Consider the following 22,472-nt stretch of genomic DNA (forward strand, 5'->3'; position numbering starts at 1 on the left):
AGTGTTTTAGCAGTTTTTTACTACAAAAAAGAATGGGCATCAATTAAAATGTAGGGGGGAAAGTATTATAAAAATGGCTTTATTAGACTTGTGCTTATCATGGTTACCAGCAATAGATATATTAGGTAATGGTTAAGATTTTGGTGACAAAAATAACTTTACCGTTTTAAACTATCGATTTCCAAATACAACAGTTATCTTGGTGCGCCAGCAGCTAAACCTAGAGCAGCAGAACTAGTAATGACTAAGGATTGGCTCAGCCTCAACGTTGCACTTTCTCCTATAAGTCAAAAGTGCTGAGAACCAGCACGAGAACTGGGAACTGGTTCCTTAAGTGAGGAGCCTGATAACTAAATTACATTTCTCGGCAGTAAAAGCTGAAACTTATCAGTTAGTGCAGAGTTTGTGTGGTGTTTGATCAGCTGACATTCTAACTACCAATAAGAGACTGAGTAAAAGAAACTTCTGTTATATAACAGCAGATGAGAAACCTCCGTTACTCGGGAATATGTGTGTGAAGTTCAGTTTCTAGCTTTCCAGGACTTGGAGCTTTGATCTTCCTCTGATTAAAAGGTGTTTCATGAAACGTGACATCACTGCAGATTTGAAGTTTCCTGCTGCATCCAAAGCTTAAACTGCGGTGTGAGAGTTCACTGAGTGTCTCTCACAGGAAGTAGAAGCAGCTTCAACTCTGCACACACATGAATTTTTAAACACAGGCAGTGTAGATATTCACGCACCGTTAGACTCTGTCTAGGGGCTTTTATTTTGAAATGACCCCACCGAATCGTACTTAAACCTGTCAAATTTTTTGTCCTGATGGCATCGGCGTCTGTGGGAGGCAGGGAGCAGACGGGGACATGGGTGGTCGCTCTAATGAGCAGGTTACGCTCGTTTGACAGCTGAGCTCCTCTCATCCACTTCATTGGCCTCGTTTCTTTTTGTTTTGTTTGGTAGCCGATGAACTGTGAGCAAGAGTTATAAGTGAATATCCTAAGTTATTCTAGCTAATCAAAACATGTGGGACGATTAAACGGCCAGTGCACAGAATGTCAAAAAAAGCCCTGTAAGATGGGGCGGAGACATTTTTCAGTTTAATAGAACGCAAAGAATTCCAGAAGATGGAAAACATCTTCAAGTTTCTGTATTTGTCACCTGGTGAACGAGTGATATGAAACGTACACTATGTCTGTACCAAAGGACAGGTACAGATCTGTTCTTCATATGTCTAACAAAGGACGGGGGAATATCTATTTGATATACTTGTGTAGCTGAGAACCGATCTGTTCATTATACATCTATTCTGTATCAAAGGACAGGAACATATCTGTCCTTTATACGTCTGTAGATGAAAAGAGGAACAGCTCTATTCTTTATACATTTATTATGTACCAAAGGACAGGAACAGATCTATTCTATACCAAAGGACACGAACAGATCTATCCTTTATATGTCTGTAGCTCTGTAGCTGAGGACAGGAACAGATCTATTCTATACCAAAGGACAGGAACAGATCTATCCTTATATTTCTGTAGCTCTGTAGCTGAGGACATGAACAGATCTATACCAAAGGACAGGAACAGATCTATCCTTATATTTCTGTAGCTCTGTAGCTGAGGACAGGAACAGATCTATTCTATACTAAAGGACAGGAACAGATCTATCCTTATATTTCTGTAGCTCTGTAGCTGAGGACATGAACAGATCTATTCTATACCAAAGGACACGAACAGATCTATCCTTTATATGTCTGTAGCTCTGTAGCTGAGGACAGGAACAGATCTATTCTATACCAAAGGACAGGAACAGATCTATCCTTATATTTCTGTAGCTCTGTAGCTGAGGACATGAACAGATCTATTCTATACCAAAGGACAGGAACAGATCTATCCTTATATTTCTGTAGCTCTGTAGCTGAGGACAGGAACAGATCTATTCTATACTAAAGGACAGGAACAGATCTATCCTTATATTTCTGTAGCTCTGTAGCTGAGGACATGAACAGATCTATTCTATACCAAAGGACACGAACAGATCTATCCTTTATACAGTATGTCTGTAGCTCTGTAGCTGAGGACATGAACAGATCTATTCTATACTAAAGGACAAGAACAGATCTATCCTTATATGTCTGTAGCTGAGGACAGGAACAGATCTATTCTTGATACGTCTGTAACAAAGGACAGAAACAGGTAGAAAATAAATTGTAATCTTGGATTTGTTTTGATTCTAATTCAAGTGAAATAATTCAGTTTTTTTCTGTTTAAAGTTTTTGTGTTATTGGTGCATCATTAGTCATTAATCGTCTGCTGAAGAGCTTCCACACACTCTGGCTTTGTTCCTTCTTTCCTTTCTATCAGGAGGACAATAGTATTGATTAGAATTTAGTAGCCTTGCTCCTTCTGCCTCTTTCCATCTCAGCTGCCGTCATTCAATCCAATCCTCCTTTCAATCTGTGCAGATAGGAGTTAAGGTGACCCCGCTCTGAATGAGGCTGCCCAGGCTTTAGAATGGGAAGAGTTCATCCCACAGAGACTGAAATGAAAATGCTAACGCTTTGAGAGCTTTTCCTTTTCCTCTTTCCACACTTAGGGGAATAAATGCTGCTTATTTCACAGCTCTCACTGGCACTCTTTGTATTTTAATAATCAGTAGGTTTCACCACTGTATTTAAAGAGTAACAAAACTAGGGGTGTCCCGATCCGATATATTGATATTGGATATTGGTACGATATCAGTCAGAAAACGAATATCGGATTTGATCGGCCTGCATCCAAAATCTTTGATAAGTATTATAACATCACTTGATCAAGACTTTTCTTACATTCCACACGACTTGTTTTGTGTATATCTGTAAACATTTTGTGCATCTGAAAACCTCATGTCTAGTTTTTGCTGTTGTTTTGTGTATGTCTGTAATCCTGTTGTGTGTTTTATGTGGTCTTGTGTGGTTATTGTTGTTTTGTGTATTTTTGTTGTCATTTTGTTAATACTAGTCGTCACATTGTGTTTTTTGTTGTTGTTTTGTGTATTTTTTGTTGCTTTGTGTGTATATCTGTTGTCACTCAGAGAATGGGAAGGAACTCCATACCAGAATCAGTGCCACGTTTTGGTTAGCTTGGCATGTCGCAGCGCTAGCTGAGCGGGATCAGTGGGTAACAGGGTGGGGCTATGTTCTTTTTGGGGGCGATTATTGAGGCCCTCGTGGCCTTTATGCTCAGTGTAGCTAATCCTCTGTGATTATGATTAGCTTCAACATCAGTCGACGCAAACGTTGAGCTCAGTGAACTGAAGGTGATCACGACTCGTCGTGTCTGTGACGCGATCAAAACAACAAACAAAAGTCTTGTTAACCGAGCGGAGAAAAGCCTGCTCTGGTGATTCCGTCCTTTCTGCGCTAACAGTGTGAGAGCAATCATCTGCAATCATTCTCAATCACAAACACAAGAAGCCTCTATTTTCTCTAATGGAGCTCGAAGCACGGAAGGTTCTGGAAAACTGAGGATAATTAGAGACGCCACACTCCGTTTCTAGTGTTTGGAAATAGAAATAGCATAGGTAAACTTTTGTCTGAAATTCAATATACGTATAAAAAACATTGTTTCTACTCAAATTTTATCAATCAAACAAATTAAAGAAAATGGAAATTTAAAGATCGTTTCTCTGTTCTGGGAATTGTGTAACATGAAACTAAAAATGAAGTGGCTACAGCCGTATGTAGACGTACGGACAACCCGTGGTGCTATTCGTATGTGGCTGATGACGTTACCGGAAGTCGTGACCATTCCGTACGAACAAAAAATGGCTGAACAAGCGATAGTCGTTCAATTCACGGTGGCAAGAAATTCAAATCCACTTCAGAAGGATAGGGTCAGTTAGTCCGTAACGTAGTTTAGGAATCTTCGTATTATTAGCAAACAGAAATACTGGCCAATGAGGGGTGCTACGTATGATTACAACAATTCATAAATGCGTAGCTTGTGTGTAACATACTTTAAGAATCTACGTATTAAAAGCAAACAAAAGTACAAGTACGTAGCATCCTAGTCACGTGACAGGCTCTACGTACGGGTAGAATGTCGTTATATTGATACGTCTATGTGCGGATAGCCAGTACCGACTAAAAAAACATCTCACAGCATTTTTTCTAACAGTCTGTGCAGCATCAGTTTCATATTCAAGATGTTTTTATGCCTCTGTGAATTATTTTAGTGTTCATTTGTTTCTGTGTTGTACTGTGTGTTTTTGGTGCGTTCTTTGTATTTTTTCATTCGTAATTGAATATGTTTTTCATTCACGTGGTCATTTTCTGTGTTTTTTTGTCATTGTTTTGTGTATTTCTTGTGTTGTAGTTGTTTGTGTTGGCCATCTTTTTGTGAATTAATTTAGTTATATTGAGTTTTTTTTTGTCTTAACTTTGTGTATTTTTTGGTTTGGTGTGTATTCGTCGTCACTTTCTATTTTGTCACTTTGTTTAATTGATCATCATTTTGTGTATTTTACTTGCTGTTTTGAGTGTCAATGTGGTCATTTTGTTCCTCATTTTGTGTAATAATGTCATTTTATGTTGCTTTGTTAAGGTTTGGTATCATTTTATGCATTTTTTATTCTTATTGTTAGTTTTTTTGTCATTTTGTGTGTTTTTGTCACTTTGTTTAATTGATCATTTTATGTATTTTACTTGCTGTTTTGAGTATGAATGTGGTCATTTTCTGGGATTTTTCTTATTTTGGGTAGTAATGTCATTATTTTATGTTGCTTTGTTAAGTTTTGGCATCATTTTATGTAATTTGTTGTTATTGTTAGTATGTTTATTTGGTTTATGTTTTTTGTCACTTTGTCACTTTGCTTAATTGATCATCTTTTTATGTCTTTTACTTGCTGTTTTGTGAATTCATGTGGTCTTTTTGCTTATTATTTTGGTTTTTTGTTTTATCATTTTGTTACTTTGTTCATTTTCTCGTGTTGTGTTTTTTTGTCTTCACATCTGTCTTGTAGTTTTGTGTATTTTTGTTTTCATTATTTTCTTTAATTTGTCAGGATTTTATGTATTTTACTTTCTGTTTTGTCTAATCATTCTGTTATTTTGAGCTATTCTCATTTTGTGTTAATGTCTCGTCACAATTTTTGTCGCTGTTTAACTTTAGCCTCATTTTATCATGTACTTTTCTTGTTTTTGTGTGTTCATGTTGTCATTTTGTAAATTATTGTGTGTTTTCTCATCATTTTATGTGTTTTTCTTCTCATTTTGTGTTATTTTAGTCTCCCTCACATCTGTCGGGGCCTTTTGTGACAGTCTGTGCAGCGACCGTTTCTTATTCCATCTAAACACCGTCATTATTATGTCATGGAGTGGACTTAAATCATATTTTCTCCGAAATGTTGAGCCAAACATTTGGAGAAAACATGTTTTATTTCCTTGAACAAGAGCCACAAGTTGTGATTTTCAGAAGAATCGCTTTCACCGACTTCCTTAGAAACATGGAGAGCTGGAGGCGTGAGTGATTCCAAGCACACAGTTACACAACAGGCTACGATGGCTCAGATTGTGAGGAGGAGGAAGAAGAAACATTCTTTCTTCCTCCTCTTCTTCAGTCTGAAGCACCAGGTGGTGAAAAAAATCCACTTATCACAAATCCATGCTTTAAACGCATCACAAGAGTTATTTGATTTGGGTCGAGACCCAAAAGTGGGTCGTTTGCAATGACAAAGATTGTGAAAATAAAGATCCTGTGCTTTTATTTTGAAGGAGATTGATTGGCACAGTGCCATATATTCTCACTTCTAACAGTAGGAGGCAGTAATCCACTATTTCAGAGAAGTTTCTGAATAAAAACATTTTAAAAGAATGAATTTTCTTAAAAGTAAAACAAATAATTTATTTCCACAGCTACTTATATTTTTATATCTAATAGCGTTGTATGTTTGTGTATCTGTTAAACACAACTAACTTAATTGATTGTTTTTAGAATTTGCACTTTTAGATTAAATTCTAAGTTTGTATGTGATAAAAAGAAGAAGAAGAAAATAAATGTATCTGTTGCCAATGTAGAGGCTTTTCTATTGGCTTTTAATTTAAAATCAGCATTTTGGCGTTATAACCTTAATTCTTGTGAATTCTAATTTCACCATATTTTCATTAAGTAAATATCAAAAGTCGAACTTTTTTTCTTAAATAGGGTTTTTTCACCATTTGATTTTTTTTTTTTTTTTTAAATTAGGGGTTTTCTTTTATTCACAATTGTTTTTTTTGTTTTGTTTTTTTCTACTGTCTAAACTATTGATTTCCATTTTCTTTTGAAGTTTGTGCTAAATTTGAGAAATTAAAAGTAAAACATATTGTGTTTTACAACATGTGATTTAGTTAGAAATAGACCTTTTTCACAATAACCAGAAATACTCAATCAAAGTGTATGCGTACTAGAGGTCGACCGATATGGGATTTTCAAGGGCCGATGCAGATACCGATTTAAAGAAGAAAGCTGATTTTGGAAGCCGATATTTGAAGATATCCTTTTTTTTTTTTTTTTAAAGCACATTGATTATGAAAGACAATCGAAACACTCATATGATATAAATGCGGGGTCCTTCCGTCAGTCAAGCGGTGGCTGCAACTGCCTACACAAGTGCCTGATCATATATCATTATCCTATTTATTAGGATAAGGATATTTGATCAGGCACTATTATATTATATCCTTAGGGTTAAAATCTCAATACGGAGGTAAACTCAGTACATGACACCTGCAAGCTACTGTTGGTTTCCCCTTTGCCCTGGGTACAACAGGAAGTAGGTTTCCACGGCGATTGCGTATTTCCGGTACAAAATACGGAAGTTGTGAGAAAGGTCTATAAGCCCTCCAAACTGTGATGTAATAGATATGCAAAGGGCCGGCCCCCCTCTCAGCTGCCTGCTGTGAACGCCCCTGAAGCTCCGGAGTTGTTCAGCGGGCAGTGGGACTCCTGACGGCCGGGTTAGGAGTGCTCTTCTCTGCCTAACGTCGCTTCGCTCCCCATTGCAGCCTCTTCTCTCACGGTACGTTGCTGTTGAATGTCATTGTGAGAGGGCGGATACCTTGCTGGGACGGAGTGGGAGGGATACTGTGTGTTTCACTGGTTTGAAAACAAAGCGAAGAGAGAAGCGGAGCAACGTTGAGACCAAGCCGGCAGACAAGCACCGAGGAGCGGCTTGGAGCTGGGCGGACTGCCGCTGACTGACCGGAGCTCCAAAGAAAGGTCGGTGCTTTACTTCTTATTTAAAACACACGCCCAACGGGACTAAAGTATGCTGCAAAAAACAAACAAAAACAAGTTATTGTCTTTGTTCACGAGGTGTGAGACAGATCTCTGCAGCTTGGCTTTGTCTGCACTTAGTCTGCAAAAATACTGCCGTAAATCTGCACTTTGGTGCAAAATCATGAGTTTTATTTGTGCCCTGCAAGAATGGATCACAATAATTTTATTAAATCTGCAGATGCAGAAAAGCAGCAGGTATTTTAAACTGTCTGAGCATTGTTTTGAGTCCTGCAGGGTCAAATGCATGCATCTAACTGCAAAAATGATACATGATTTTATTATATTATTAATTTTATTTTATTTTTTAAGTCTTTTAATGACAAATGCATGGTGGGAAAATGTGTTAAGGTGAGTTTCAGAGCTCTGACCTTAAAACATCTAATTATGATTGCACCATGAAGGCTTTGTGTCAGTGTTGGCAGCTAAACTCATGATTTGAAAAAAAAAAAAATCCACTTAAAAATCACACAAGAAGCATGATAGGTTTTCTTTTTTACCTTCATTTGTGCAAATTTGAGTAAAAAAAAGCTTGTGTTTTTTCAATGTATTTTATTTTGAGATTTAAAATGCTCTAAATAATGCAAACTTCAGATAAATTGATTGCTACTGTTTGAGATTGTGTCTGGATGAAGGATTGACTTTGAGACGTGGACCAGAATATGATTTTTTTTGAATTTGAAATACTTTATTAATCCCTGAACACACTCAGTTACACTCTGTTATTTTTAGGGGCATGTTTCTCACACACAGGACCCGTGGACATGCATTAATGAGAAAGTGGCCTGGCACCTCTCCAGCTACCAGAACAACTTCCGTGTTTCTTTGGTCCGCACTGGGAATGGAACCAGCGACCCTCCGGATCCCAACCCATGCCTACATTTAGACACCAAATACGTGCGCTAAATTTGAATTTCCTGTGCATATTTAACCAGTTAGCATTCTGATTTGGACCTGAATTGTGATTAAATATTGTATTTATTTACTTAAACTTAGCCCTTTAACAAGTTATGCTTTTTTTCAACATTAACAAATGAAACAGGTGCAAATTAGAATAAAAAAGTGGCAGTATTCCCTCAAATACGTGAAGGAAGTTTGGTTTTAGATGCTAAATCTAGGTATGGCACCAATCAAAGCAGCTTGTGACAGTCTTTGGACACCACATGTATAAGAAAGAGTGGAAGAACCATAGAAATGCAAGATTTTCTGAAGAAAAACATGCTTTGAACTGATTATGTTGTTGAGATTTGATGATTTTTGTCATGTTTGGCTGTTGTAAGGCTTAAAATGTGTTGGAAAAAAAACAAGTTAGTCGTGTCATCCACTCTTAAACTGAAAGTAAACAGGCTGTTGCCTTGGAATAGGGCTTTAGTTTTAGGTATTAGAGCCTCTGGTTTTCTGTGATTGCAGAAACTGAACCAAAGTTACAGAGTTCACTTATTGAAATTAAATATGAAGGGGATTATTATGGGAAAGTTTATACTGCTGTACTTTTGCTGAGTTTACAGAGGCTACTGTAGTTGCAGAGAGTCAAACGCTAGTCACAACAAAGTGGGTTAAATGATGGAAATGGAAGTAAACATCACGTCCTGGTAAGACGAATCCAGCTGCTTCTGCTGCTGCTGCTGTTGTTGTTTCCAGCACAGATTTCCTGGATATTTAGGATTCATGTGCAGCACCTGCTTTAGAAAGAGAAAGTAACTTTGAATTTGAGTATAGCAGCGGTGAAATAACATGGATTATTATTCGATTCTGGTAAGCATACACCTGTTTTTTAAAGATATCTTCTCAACACTAAAGAAAAAATCTTAAGAATCAATAAAAAACCAGCACAGAGTAACACAGAATACATCTGAACTTAAAAGGGACTTGCAGGAAAGACGCTATCTTTATAAAACAGGGAGGAAGAGACGATTTCTCTCTAATATCCCTAACCCCATCATGTCTTCACTTCTAGGGCACCTGAACAACAATCGATCCGAGTCATATGATACCAGGGAGTGTTTAATCCTCAAAATATTTGACATTGCCATGTCTTTGCTATGCATTCAACCACCCATTTACAGGAAGAAAATTAGTGTGCAAATGTGTGATGTTGTCCCAAAACATTAATAATGTGAGGTAGGGCTGCACGATTATGGCCAACATGATAATTATGTTGCTCAATATTGTAATCACAATTATAAACACAATTATTTATCATATTAGAGATAATTCTGTGTTTTTATTGCACTACTTTTAAACAAATAATATGTGTACAGTTTACAGTGCAATGTTAAGGTTTAAAATGGAAATATAATTAAAAAAAATGCGACCCTGGAAACAGGAACACAGATGGATGGCTGGAACCCAATAATTTAAAATGTACCAAAGGCTAACTGAATAAATACACTATTGCAGAGTCTGTATTTTAAATGTAAATATTGCAGACGATTTGGTTGATTTAATTTTGGCAACCAAAATCGTGATCACGATTAAAATGTGATTAATTGTGCAGCCCTAATGTGAGCGTATACTCTGTCCTTTTCAGTGAATTCCATCATCGGGTTTGTTTTTAATATTTTTTGTATTTAATAATATTGTAGTATTTAATCATTTAAACGTATTCACGTTTTCAGTCGGAATCCTAAAACCATAAAACAAGTACTTGTTGAGCTTTTTTTCCCCGAGTCAAGTAAATCCAAAAATATCAACATTGAAACAAGAAAAGGTATTGTGTGAAATTGAGTAAAACATCTCTTTCAGTGATTTAAATGTGAGGATCTATAATCGATGAAAGGTTCAGAAATGAATACTGAATATTCAGCGTCTGCAAATTTGTTCGCCAACTCCTTTTTTAACATCCTCTAAATTTAAATTGCTGCTTCTTTTTTTTTTCTTTTTAACACCAAGCTCTGAAATGTCAGCAGATATCATGGGATTCCCATTAAAGGCCATGGTTTTCAGGAAGCTATTCCGATGCGTGGGAACATTTGTTGGGGAATTGAAGGTCTGATTTCAACCAACAGCGTCCAGTGTTTGCTCGTCTTTAGCCGACAGAGGGAATAAAAGCAAACATTGGGCTCCAGATTTGCAGAAGCACAGCTTTGGAAACTGTAGTTTAACTCCAGCATCACTGTCCTTTCCTGTCAGCATCAAAGACATCAAAGGTTTCCTGAGTTTGGGCTTGTCTTTGTAAGTCATGTGACACTGAATCAGAAAAGTAAGAACTGAACTATATACAGTATATGAGACACAATTTTCCTGCTGGTATATGAATTAACGTATTCTCTGCATATAAAGGAAGTTAAATATTTTATTCTTTAAATATATAGAAAGTTAACCTAAATATATATGTAAAGATAACCTAAAAATTCTGTATAAAGTTTAATTTAACGAAGATGGACGTATAGTTAACTTAAAAAATATAAAGTAAACTTAAAAAAAGATAACTTTAGAAATTAAAAAGTCAACTTAAAAAACTGTAAAATTAAGAAGTAAATATAGTTAACCTAAAAAGTAAACACATACAACCTAAAATACATTTGACGCTAACATAAAGAAATATTAATTTAATGTAAAACATGTATAAACTTAACTTGCAAAGTAAATAAAATGTTTTATATACACATATATAATGTATAAGACAGAAAAAAAATATATGTTGCTATTTTTTTAAGTTAACTTTAAATCAACTTTACATACATATGAATTTAAAATAAAATATTTTCAGATCTCTAAAAATGTCTGTGAAGGTTCTCATTTATAATATTTTTGGGTGTGGGCATAACTTGCATATTATATATTGTAAAAAAATAAATAAATGAAGGTTAACCTAAAAAAAAAAAAATACAAGGTTAACTTAAAGTAAAACAAAACATATTTTTGAAGCTAACTTAAAGAAATATACATTTTATGTAATATGTATACACACACATAATAGAAAAAGATATATTGTTAACTTATAAAGATAACTTTAAGTTAACTGTACATACATATGAATGAAAATTTTAAATTGTATAGATGTTTAATAATTGTCATATTTTTAGGTGTGGGCATAACTTGTATGTTATATGTTGTGTTTATTTGCATTTCTTTGTTGTGCTGCTGTAATGAAATAATCTGTATATCACTAACTACGATAGGGCTGGTGTTAAAAGTAAAAGACATGGTTGATCTGACAAATATTCATACGAGAGAGAGCAATGGTTTCTCTTCTGATAGTTCCGATGGTTCCGGGTGATAAATACTTACGAGTCTTTCATTTGTCCCACGTCAGATAAACCAGCAGCCTCTCGGCACAGCTGTGCTTCCTGTCACTCTGCGTTTGCTGTGCTGACACTCGAGCTGAGCTCATACTCGTCTCAGCATCATCTTTAACACAGGAAGAAGCTCTAACGCAGCATACGGAGCACATCGTCCAGTGTTTGTGCTCGATGAATAACTGCAGCTTTATCTGCTTCGACAGGGAAATGAAGCGCTCAGTAGAACTAAGTAAGATATTATATTCTCCTACTGTATATCAGCTTTCACATCCCGTGAAATACAGATGGATCTCTTAAGCTAAAGCAGGCAAGGAAACCTTCAGTATTTAACTTTGCATATTTAAACAGTGGAAGGAAAACTGTTCTATGAAGTCAATACTGGGGAAACAAATTTAAAGGAAAAATCACTGAAATACAAACAGAACCAAGCTACAATTTAGTTTAGTAAGGAAAAAAAGTTAAAATGATTTCATGATTTCAAAACAAAAAATATTTCTTTCATTTGTAATCAAGGAAGAGACTTATAATACGGAGCGACACATCAGTAGATTTTTCACGTGTCAAACTTAAGGCCAGGGGTCCAAATCCGGCTCTTTAGGACATCCATTTCGGGCCGAAGCAGAAACCAAAAAAGTCAGAGAAACCAGGACTCGTGTAAATTAACAACTAGTTCAGTTGTAGATATCGCCAAATTAATATGCAAATTGAATAAAACTCCACAATATTAACAGAGATTACATTTTCCCAATGTTTATATGACACGATGGAAGCAATTTTTAATTTCAAATTATTAAAAGAACTTTCAATTTTTTCAAAATCCTGCATTTTTCTTCAAAGTATTCCACAAAATGACCCTAAATTACATAAAAGTTTACCACAAAATCCAATAAATTGAAAGTGAAGATTGTGCGGGGACTGATATATGTGACTTATTGCTTTGATATTATCAGTGTCGTACATACTGTATTTTATCATTTATTTATATGTGGAAGTGCAAGCTATGATTAAATTTCTAATTTTCCTGCCTAAAATCTGCAGCCTGATTAAGATAAATTGCTCCATATTTGGCCCCTGAACTAAAATGAGTTTGATACCCCTGATCTAGTGGGTAAAAGTGTGATTTCTATGTTCTAGCAGCTTCTTACTGAGGTGTGAGTGGAGGTCTGTGTGCATTTAAACTGCAAACTAATACCTTTAATTCTATAATGAACCTTAAACTGTGCATATTCACAGTACATAAAAAAAAAATTGAAATAGTCTTTATAGATGAAATATCGTAAAACAGTAAAAGGGGAATCCTTGTATTCGTTTAATGTTAAATACACCACAAGGTTATAAATGTTATTTTAATCCAGATTGTTATTCCTGCAACTAATAACTAGTACGAAGTATCCAAACCTCTCTGATAAAGTAGAGCTGATGGAAAGCTATTAGCAACCTGAATACAGTACAAAAAAAATCAGCATAAAAAGCTGTAAATGGACTGATGTGCAGACGTGGAGCAGTGAGGAGGAGCAGGAGTTTGGGACTTTTAGCCTGGAGCGACTTAACTGTTGATTTTTAGACAAAAATTTGAAATTTGGTGCAAAAGTTACTGATATATCGATTCAACTTCAAGGCCGGTAATTTGGTTGTTTGTGACACAACTTTACACCAACTGTACATCCAAGAAAGGTTAACAGATAAAAACCCGACTGTTTATGTAGGGTTAGGGTTAGTATTTGACAAAAGGAAATAATTTCATTGTTATTTCCCGCAATATACAAGTTGACAACTTATCCAGGAAAGGTTAACAAGAAAGAAATGTTCCTGTACGCCAACAAAGTACCGTATCTTTGAAAAACCCTTAATTCCCATTTTATGAAACTAAAAAAGAAAACAACTTTTCCAGCAAAGGTGCACGCAAACCAACAAATATAACTTGGCGTGTGGGCAAATCAAGCTAAATTCTTGCAAATTACATTCACATTTTTGAGTAAGTTATTTACATCAAGGAACGTTTGGAAGTGAAAGTCCCTGTAACTTATTACTTATATATTACAAATAACTTACTGTAAATGCATTGTTCATAAGTAGCGCGGAAATGATTCAACTTTTCCATTTTCTTCAAAAAGGATTATTTTCAAGAAAACTTACCGACAAAGAAGTGAACCCGCGCTCGTTTAGCGCAGACTTTCGAAAGCGGCCGATCGGATCCGTACGTCTCCTCGAAGACACTGTTCCAAAACGAAAAACGGTTTTCGGAAGTATGTTGGTCGGTCAGTGTGTGTGTGTGTGTGTGTGTGTGTGTGTTTTTGTGTACACAATCGTAACAGAAGACAGCTCTGTTGATGACATCATTAGCGTTCTACAACAGTGTTTAAAAGGAGTTCCACAGTGTGGATGGGAAAATGAATGCGATATATATCTATATGTTTTATTTTGGTTGCCAGAACATCACCAAAATTGAATCAGCTTTTCCTTGACCCATTATCAACATTTCCTGAAAATTTCACCAAACTCCGTTCGTGACTTTTCAAGTTATCGTGTACACAAACAAATACACACGCCCACAAACAAACTGACCAACATACTTCCGAAAACCGTTTTCATTTTCGAAAGTAACAAGACTGTCTGCAAATCAAATCCATTAGTATCCATTAAAAGACTACTTTTCCATTCAATGGATGTTAAAACAAAGACAACTTTTCAAAGAAAGGTAAACACAGGAAAGGAGAAAGCTGAATGCCAACCGACGATGTAGTAGAAGCTGAATTTCCATTTGATAGAAGTTAACAAGAAGTGTTTTCATGTGGTTGACAAAAGTAGAAGTATGGAAACCAGTCCAAGGTGGTAAAACTCCTGACACTGATTGTTCAGCATCCCATAAAGACTCTCTCCCACCAGATGGGAACCAATTAACCAGCCGACTCCCTGAAAACACTTGGGCGACCGCGTGGAGCCGAGATGCAAATGAAGGAAGGTGAGAGCAGACCTGCTGACGTCTGGGAAAGGAGAAATTAATGAAGGAGGCAGAAGGTGGAGCGCCTTTGGAAAATGGGAAAAGAATGAAGTGGGAAGAGATGAATGAAGCTGGACTCAAGGTTAGAGAAACGAGCAGCGGAGGGTAAAAATATCTGCTGATGGAGAGAGCCGTCAAACTCCCACCTCCTGAAATCACTGACACATGAAACCTGCTCCCACACGTGTTCAGGACGTATTTAATACGACTCAGACGTGCAACCGGTGGCAACATGCAGTCCAAGAAAATTTGACAAGAAATTACAAGAATAAATACCAAAATAGACGGAAAAACACACACAATTACTAAAAAAGAAAAGAAAAAAAATCAAACGCATGCAAAAAGACAGAAAGATACAAGAAATTACAAGAAAAATACACTCAATGATGGGGAAATACTCAAAAAGCACACAAAAGAACTATTAAAAGACTTAAAATGACTTAAATAACGTACATACCCAACAAGAAAAACACACAAACTGACAATGAAAACAAAATCTCTCTAAAAAAGAATGAAATAATGTACACAAAACATGTAGCCAGATTGTAATACTTAAATACTAAACATGAATGATTCAAATCACCACATTAAAAGCCAGACATGTGACTTCAAGCCAGGTGCGACTTATTTGGATTTGGTTTGTTATAAATATCATACATTTCCTGGGAAACCACCTATACTCCAGTGCGACGTACTGTAAATATTGGGATTGTGTGTTGGGTTGTAGCTTTAAACTGATTTATTAATTTGTAAATATTTTCCCAATAATTTTGGACAACAAATTAACAAAAAAAAAACACCATTCTGCATTAACAGCCCTGATCATACATTGGTCGGTAGAAATAAGACTGTGGAATGTGGAGACGCTGGTCATTCGCCCTCGAGCGGTGCGTCAATGTTTACGACACATTCCTGCTGCTGACCTTTTGACCTTTTGTTAAACTGCAGACGGAGCGACTCGTCAGGCTATGGGTTTACACCTGAGGGATTTGGGGATAAGGGGGTTGTTGGTGGCGAGCGTCACATGACTCGTTTAGCATATAGATTAAAGCGTGACAAAGGAAAACTGTCAGCGCAGCATCAGCGAGACACTTGACCCACTTTCTCTTTACTCCAACATCTGCAAGCGTCTGCCTGCTCGGCGCACGCACGCACACACACACACGCGCACACACCTCTATTATTTACTGCCAGGATGTGGCACCAGCTTCATGAAAGCAGCATGAGCTCATCAGCAGGAGCAGATGGAGGCTGAATGCTCACAGAAGGATGAATCCGTTCACTCTCCATCCTCTGTCGCCTCCTTTTACTGCGACTCCACCTGAGGAGAGACTTTAGACGCTTCTCCAGCAAAGAAAGCCTGGCTCTGTCTCAGTCACTGCTATACACTGGATTGGATTTATGTGTGAAAATGTGACTTTCTTCTTTTTCTTCTTCATCTTTTCTCTCACTTTTGCTGTTAAGTAATGAGCTGCAAAGCTGTGTAAAAGCAGCCTCGATGGATGACTTTAGACAACAAACACTTTCACACTCACTGATACTGTATTTACACGGGACAATATTGTTTTATTCCTAAATCCCTCTGTGGGGTCTTCATTGTGTTTGTTTTGGTGTTCTCTCACACCATAAGCGAGGCCAATCCCACACCTGAAATAAAGGAATTGTAAATAAATAAATATATCTAAATAAATACGTATGAATACCTAAACATTGTTTATCAATAAAATTATTTTATATTACAAAATTGCACATTTTAAAAAATGCAAAAAATAAATGAAATGTTGTCTCGCTGAAATGAAGGACTTCTAATGAAGTAATTCATATGGAAATGTAAACTCTTCAAAAACTTTAACCTGAAAAAAAAAAAAAAACAGTCTTAAAGGAATATGACTCTCCGTGTATTAAATAAATTATTTGGATACATTTAATGATGTTTTTTTTCCCAATATATTATTATAATCATGATTTGGTGTTATAGATCAACTGGTGTTCATTCTAACTGGTGATCAGTTTAATACAGCATAGCCTGTAGTAACAAAGGTGGTCATACCATTATTGAATAATTTTTTGATTATCTTTGTGGTCCTGACTTTGTTAAACAGGTATAAATAGGTTCAAAATTTATGTTGAAAGATAATAAAACAGATAATAGTAATAGTACCGGTAATAGAGTGAAATTGTTATGTTAAGTATATTGTTATATTTAGTGATATTAATATTATGATTGCACTTTTGCTTAAACTTGGGTTAAAGCTTTATGTTGGGATTGTTCTATGCATTTTAACTTTTGAGGACAATCACAGCAATAAAGTTACACTTTTGACAATATATCTGATGTCTGCAGTCACTTTTAAGTGCATTAAAAATGATAACCAAAAATCGAATTTTTCTTTAAAAAAAAAAAATCAGATTTTTTTTTTTATGCAAAATTGCCCAGCTCTAGTTCTTATTATATATATTCATGCTACATGAAGGTGGGATTATCTTTGTTTGACCGAAAACTAAACTATAAAAGACAAAAAAAAATATTTTTAATAAAGGTACATTTTTGGAAATACCTTTAATGTATTATATATCCTCTCTTTGGTCAAAGCCACTCAACTTTGATTTAACTCATATCACCTGAAGTAAAAATTGAAAAAACAAAATTTCTGAAAATAATAAATCACTTTCCATTTTAATCTGGATTAAATGCACCTGTTATGAAAAACGAGCTAACAATGAAAACCATGTTTTCCCATTGCAGTAACAGCAGGATGGTTTGGACCCCTATGGTTTGAATTGTGATCCAATCGTCTCGTGTGTAGTTGACGCATTTTGAGTCAAACTGAGATTAAATCACAGAATGTGTCTGAAACACACTCGCTATAATCTATACGATGATGTCACACACCTCGGGTGTCTCCTCGTTTTCACGCTCCACGTCCTCGTCCGTCTTGGCCTTAATGGGAAGCCCCATTGTTCTTCCCCACGAGAGCGTGTTTCCTCGTCATTTCAATTAATTGGAGGGTAAATGGATTCTCGTTGGGAGGCAAACCCCTGGAAGCCGGAGCTTTAATCAGAGGGCTAAATGTTATTAAAAGACTCCACCTGTATAAGACTGGATTTACCTGGTAATGAGGGAGAAGCCCCCGGAGCCCGGCCGTTCATTCTGCAGCCTAATGAACTGCCCGAGTGTCTGCATGGAGCTTTAATGGTTGGAACCTGAACAAGATGAGTTTTTGACATTCAGCTTTATGTCGTGTATAGTTAGTGTTTAACATCCGCTTCACTGAAGTGTACGGTCCTGTTCTGGGAACAATCAAAGACTGCCATGTGTTCTCTGGTTTTTTATGTTTTCTGTTATCCTCTATTGGTGTGTCTTGTCCTATTGTGGTGTTTCTTCTTGTGTTGTTGTATCTTGCTTTGTCTTGTCAACTCATTTTGTTTAATTTGGATTCTGGTCTCATTTCTTTGCATCTTCTTGTGTCATTTCATCTTGTCTGAGCGTCTTTTGTTTTGTCTTCTCTTGTCTTGAGGTGTTTTGATAACCTTGCCTGCAAGATGGATTCTTCTGGTTTTCCCAAACACCAGAACCCATCTTGTGCTGCTCCAGCCCTTACCCTTCGTACCCGAACCGGTTCGAACTAATCATGAGGCAGTGTTGTGGTTTAGGGCGCGATATCCGGGTGTGACGAAGGCAGAAGCTTCAAAGCAAAATTGGCACATACGCAGTTGTGGGGAGAAAATTAGCTGGGCTACCGCTATTAGCATAGCTCCGAATCAAATCAGAAAGATGTCAACGCAGGAGGATGAACGTGTAGAAACTGCTATAAACTCAGTTTTAGAAGAATCCAGCATTTCCTTTTGAAAGAGCAACAGCGAGAGGCACTTTGTGCATTTTTCGATGGTAAAGACCTATGTCTTCACTAGCGGAGCCTTGTTGTTGTTGTAGCCATAGCAGCGTCTCTGCCGTGTGATTGGCTAAAACAAATCATGGTGGACAGGCGTTTCGTCCAATCAGCTTCAAGCATTCTGTTCATGTCCCTCCCTGGTTCCGAAAGGATTCGCCAGACAGGGACCCAGATTGATGTGGAGAACTCCAGTTAGAGGGAGGGGCTACACATCAATCTGGCTCTTGCCAGGTTAGTGTTTTGATACATTTTGTGCATTTTTAAACTTGTGTGTTGTTTTTATCTTGTCTTGTCACCTTTCTACTCCTTTCTGTCTTTTTAAATTTTGTTTTGTCTTGTGTCGTTTAATTTTTTTGTCTGTTTTTATTCTTGTCTTGCTCTGTGGTGTTTTGTCAAATGTTGTCTTCTTGTGTCTTGTTTTTTATCTTCATGCTATGTCCTGTCTCACTTTGTCTTGTCATGTGTCTTATTCGATCTCATCTTGTCTGACTTTATCTCGTCACGTCTGTGTCTTGTTTTTCATCTCGTAGTATTTCATTTTATCTCATGTCATGTCTCGTCTGATTTTGCAGCGTGGCTTTATCTCGTCTAGGCGTGTCTCTTCAGTCTTCTCTTGCCTTGTGGTGTTTTGTAAAATTTTGTGTCTTGTTTTAATTTCACCATGGCTTGTCCAAACATAATTTTGTTGTGTAGGGTCTCATCTTATCTTGTTGTGAATTTGAAATACTGTCTGCCGATTTCTAAATTACGAATATTTCTCTAAAATGTTTCGGTCCATTTCTTCACTGAACTGCTTTAGCCTGTCATCCAAAAGGGGGCGACAAATAAACTTTAGGGTGGTTGTTAAATGCTAATCTAACAGGGAAATATAGCAAAAATAAAAATAAAAGAAAATTAATTTATAAGGGAAAATCGTAACAAAAACATAAGGGATTCATGTTTAAAAATCAGGAAACATAATATGGGATGGCAAAAAGAGGTAAAAGAAGAATGAGATAAAGAAGGAAAGCATTTATAGAATTAAAAATAGACTAGAAAGCTGTTTTGGGGTTTTTTCCTCTAACACGGTTCCTAAATGTGTGCATAAGATTAAACACACACTCAGACGTTGAACCCTGAAGCGTCTCCGTTCTGTCTTTAAACATCTAATGAATCCTTAAATAAACCCGTCAATGGCCTCGTCTCTGTTTTTGTTTACAGCGTGTTTGTGTTTCTAGTCTGGAAACTCGTTGACCTTAATTTACAGCCTAGTGGGCGGAGCTACTGTCCCCCCTCAGAGACCAGGTCAGTGTTGGAGTTTGTTGGCATTAAATTAGCTCTGCTACGGTTGCCGAACGAGATACAGTGAATAAGGTTTTGGAGATTGTTTAGATGATCAAGTTCTAGAGGAGGTTTCTCTTTCTTCAACTTTTATGGCTGATCATATTTCACCAAAATCTGGACTTGTCTCCTGAACAACCTTGTTCTCCTGTCCTTTGTCACAGACGTATTAAGATTAGATCTGTCTCCTGTACTTTCTGACAGTCCTGTGCAGCAGCTAAGAAAACTAGATGTTTTACATCCTCTGGGAATCGTTGCATTTAAGTAAACTAAAAAATGTCTGTGTTTCACAAATGGGGGTACATGTACTCCTAGGAGTACATGATGGAACCACAGGGGGTACCTGAGATGGAGGGAGGAAAATTAACAAATAAATTGTCAGTCTTGGTCCCACCCCAGGCGTGATTTGACCGGAAATGATAAAAACTATAGAAATAAATCTATTGAGGAGGCACTAAATCAGTGTTTTTCAACTTATGGGTCCTTATGTGGGGTAGTCTGGAGTTTAAATGAGGTTGCCTGAAATTTCTGAAAAATTAAAATAGATTTTTGAAATCTTAACACAATCTTAAACAACTGTATTTTTATATGTTCACTTTATGAAATATAAATCTAGTTCTACTAAAATGCGTGATCAAAAACTAATTATAGAAAAAAAAAAAACTGTCTTTGGAGTCGCCAGAAATTCTTGATATCAAAATGGATTGGGAACCACTGCACTAAATACTTTTTTTTTTATCACTTATTTACAAAAAGAAATTCTTTAAAATGTATTATCGCTCATTCATTCCATCATTGTGCTCTATACCTTTTTTCTTCTTTTTTTTTTTTTAAATAGTTTTCTAAGCAAAATGTTGTAGTTGGATAAAGGGGGTACTTGGATTCAGAAATAAGAGAAAGGGGGTTCTTCAGCCAAAAAAGTTTGAGAACCACTGCTCTACATCTTATGTTTTCTCTTGACAGTCGGTGTAGCGGCTGGTTCATATTCCTTCTAAATATAGTTTTTTGTTTTGTTTGTCTTTGACGGATATGGAAACTTGAAGATGAACCAGGCCCACATGTTTGGTTAGCTTAGCATGTAACGGCACTGGCTGAGCAGGTTCAAAGGTTAAAGGGGTTGGGTTATCCGCTTATATAAGGTTGGTTATTTGATAGGATTTCTCTCCTTGTCCCCATTTTAAAACATTCTATAACGCTCAAACCACTTTAAGTTTTTAATTGGTTTCCAGTTTCTCATATCTGGTGCAGAAATCTCATTTTTCACAGCACATGTCAGAGCAGGGATGGTTTAATGATTACATTCAGATTTCTTTGTCACAAGCAGCAGAAGCTCTATTATTTTCTATTGTTTGGTGTAGAATTCCCACCTCCATCCGCTTCAAAAACCCTGCGCCATTGTTCCTCCCCATTCAGCCCAGTAGACGCTCCTCACAGTGTAGATAACACGATAGATGGTGGAATGAGGAAAACGAGAGAGAAAAGGCCACCGAGGGAGGATAAGGCACGTCCCCATTGCTCTGACATTTCCCTTCGTCTCCCCCCGGAGAGCAAAGTCTCTTTAACGTTCTGAAGGAGTGGGAGCGTGAGGAGAAGGAGACAGAGTAACTGTGCTTTGGTTATTGTGGACTCCAGTCTAATCTAATCTGCTTGCAGGCTGATCTTATTTAACTCTGCTGTAGGTTTCTCTCAACAAATTTGTTTAGCGAACGCTGATTTCCTCCCCGCGCTATGCTACGCTAACTGTGCAGCAGCTGCTTGTGGTGGTCATGGCAACCAGAGAGAGGTGGGGGCACAGGTGTCCATGATTATGTCTCCATCTACTCACAGCTGCAATGTCACAATAGGTCGTCCTATTTTAGTGCCTGATGGAAACTGTTCAGGGCAGCTGTGGCTACAGATGTAATTTACCTCCACCAGTAGGGTAAGTGTGTACATGAATGATGGTATATGTTCTCGCTTTGAGTATTTCCCAATAAGCTACAATTATGATATCAATGACAATTACAATGGCAAATGACAAAAACACTAGTTGTAAACATTGTTGTTGTAGTAACAGTTGTAAAAGTAATAATAATAGCCATGATAAAAGTAGTAATAGTATAGTCAAGATAACAGTTATATTATTAATAAAAGTAGTAATTATAAGAGTAATAAATGTAAATAGTATTACTAATGTATTATTATATATATCAAGATAACAGTTGTAATAATAATAAAAGTAATTATTTTAATAATAAAAGTAATAGTAATACTAATAGTACGAGGAATAAAACTCATAGACATAGTAAGTCATTATATTAACAACAGTAATAGTAACAGACAAACACTCAAATGGACAAACAAGAAATTAGAAACTAACTGATGAACAACACAGAAACAGACAAACAACCAAACCGAAACCAAACAAATAAACAGACCAAATTTAAGAAATAAAGAAATTCACTGACAAACCACTAAAGAAAAGAAAAGACACACAAACAAACAGATGGACAAACAGGGACAGACAGAAAAACCAAAAACAAACAGAAAAAAATTGAGATTTCAAACAAAAGCAATAAGAAATAATGAAACAGACAACCAATTAAACAAGCTGTCCACCATTGGACATCAACATTGTGGTTGTTTTTCCTTCTTCAGTTTCAGTCTGATCTACAGAATGCTATTTTACTGGTTATCGTCTTGACAGCAGTAGGAAAAGAAAAGGGGCGGATCCAGAACTGGG

General features: G+C 36.6%; 1 protein-coding gene across 1 annotated transcript in view; it reads left to right on the forward strand.

Annotated features, from left to right (window-relative positions):
* The first annotated feature begins 6,877 nt into the window (after positions 1-6,877).
* rnf152 (ring finger protein 152) overlaps positions 6,878-22,472 on the forward strand; it is a 28,625-nt gene continuing 13,030 nt past the window's right edge. The window contains exon 1 of the mRNA XM_028434611.1: positions 6,878-7,235. The gene's annotated coding sequence lies outside the window, so the exon portion shown is untranslated. The remainder of the gene's footprint in view (positions 7,236-22,472) is intronic.

Source organism: Gouania willdenowi, chromosome 20, assembly GCF_900634775.1.
Source record: "Gouania willdenowi chromosome 20, fGouWil2.1, whole genome shotgun sequence".
NCBI classification, from domain to species: domain Eukaryota; kingdom Metazoa; phylum Chordata; class Actinopteri; order Blenniiformes; family Gobiesocidae; genus Gouania; species Gouania willdenowi.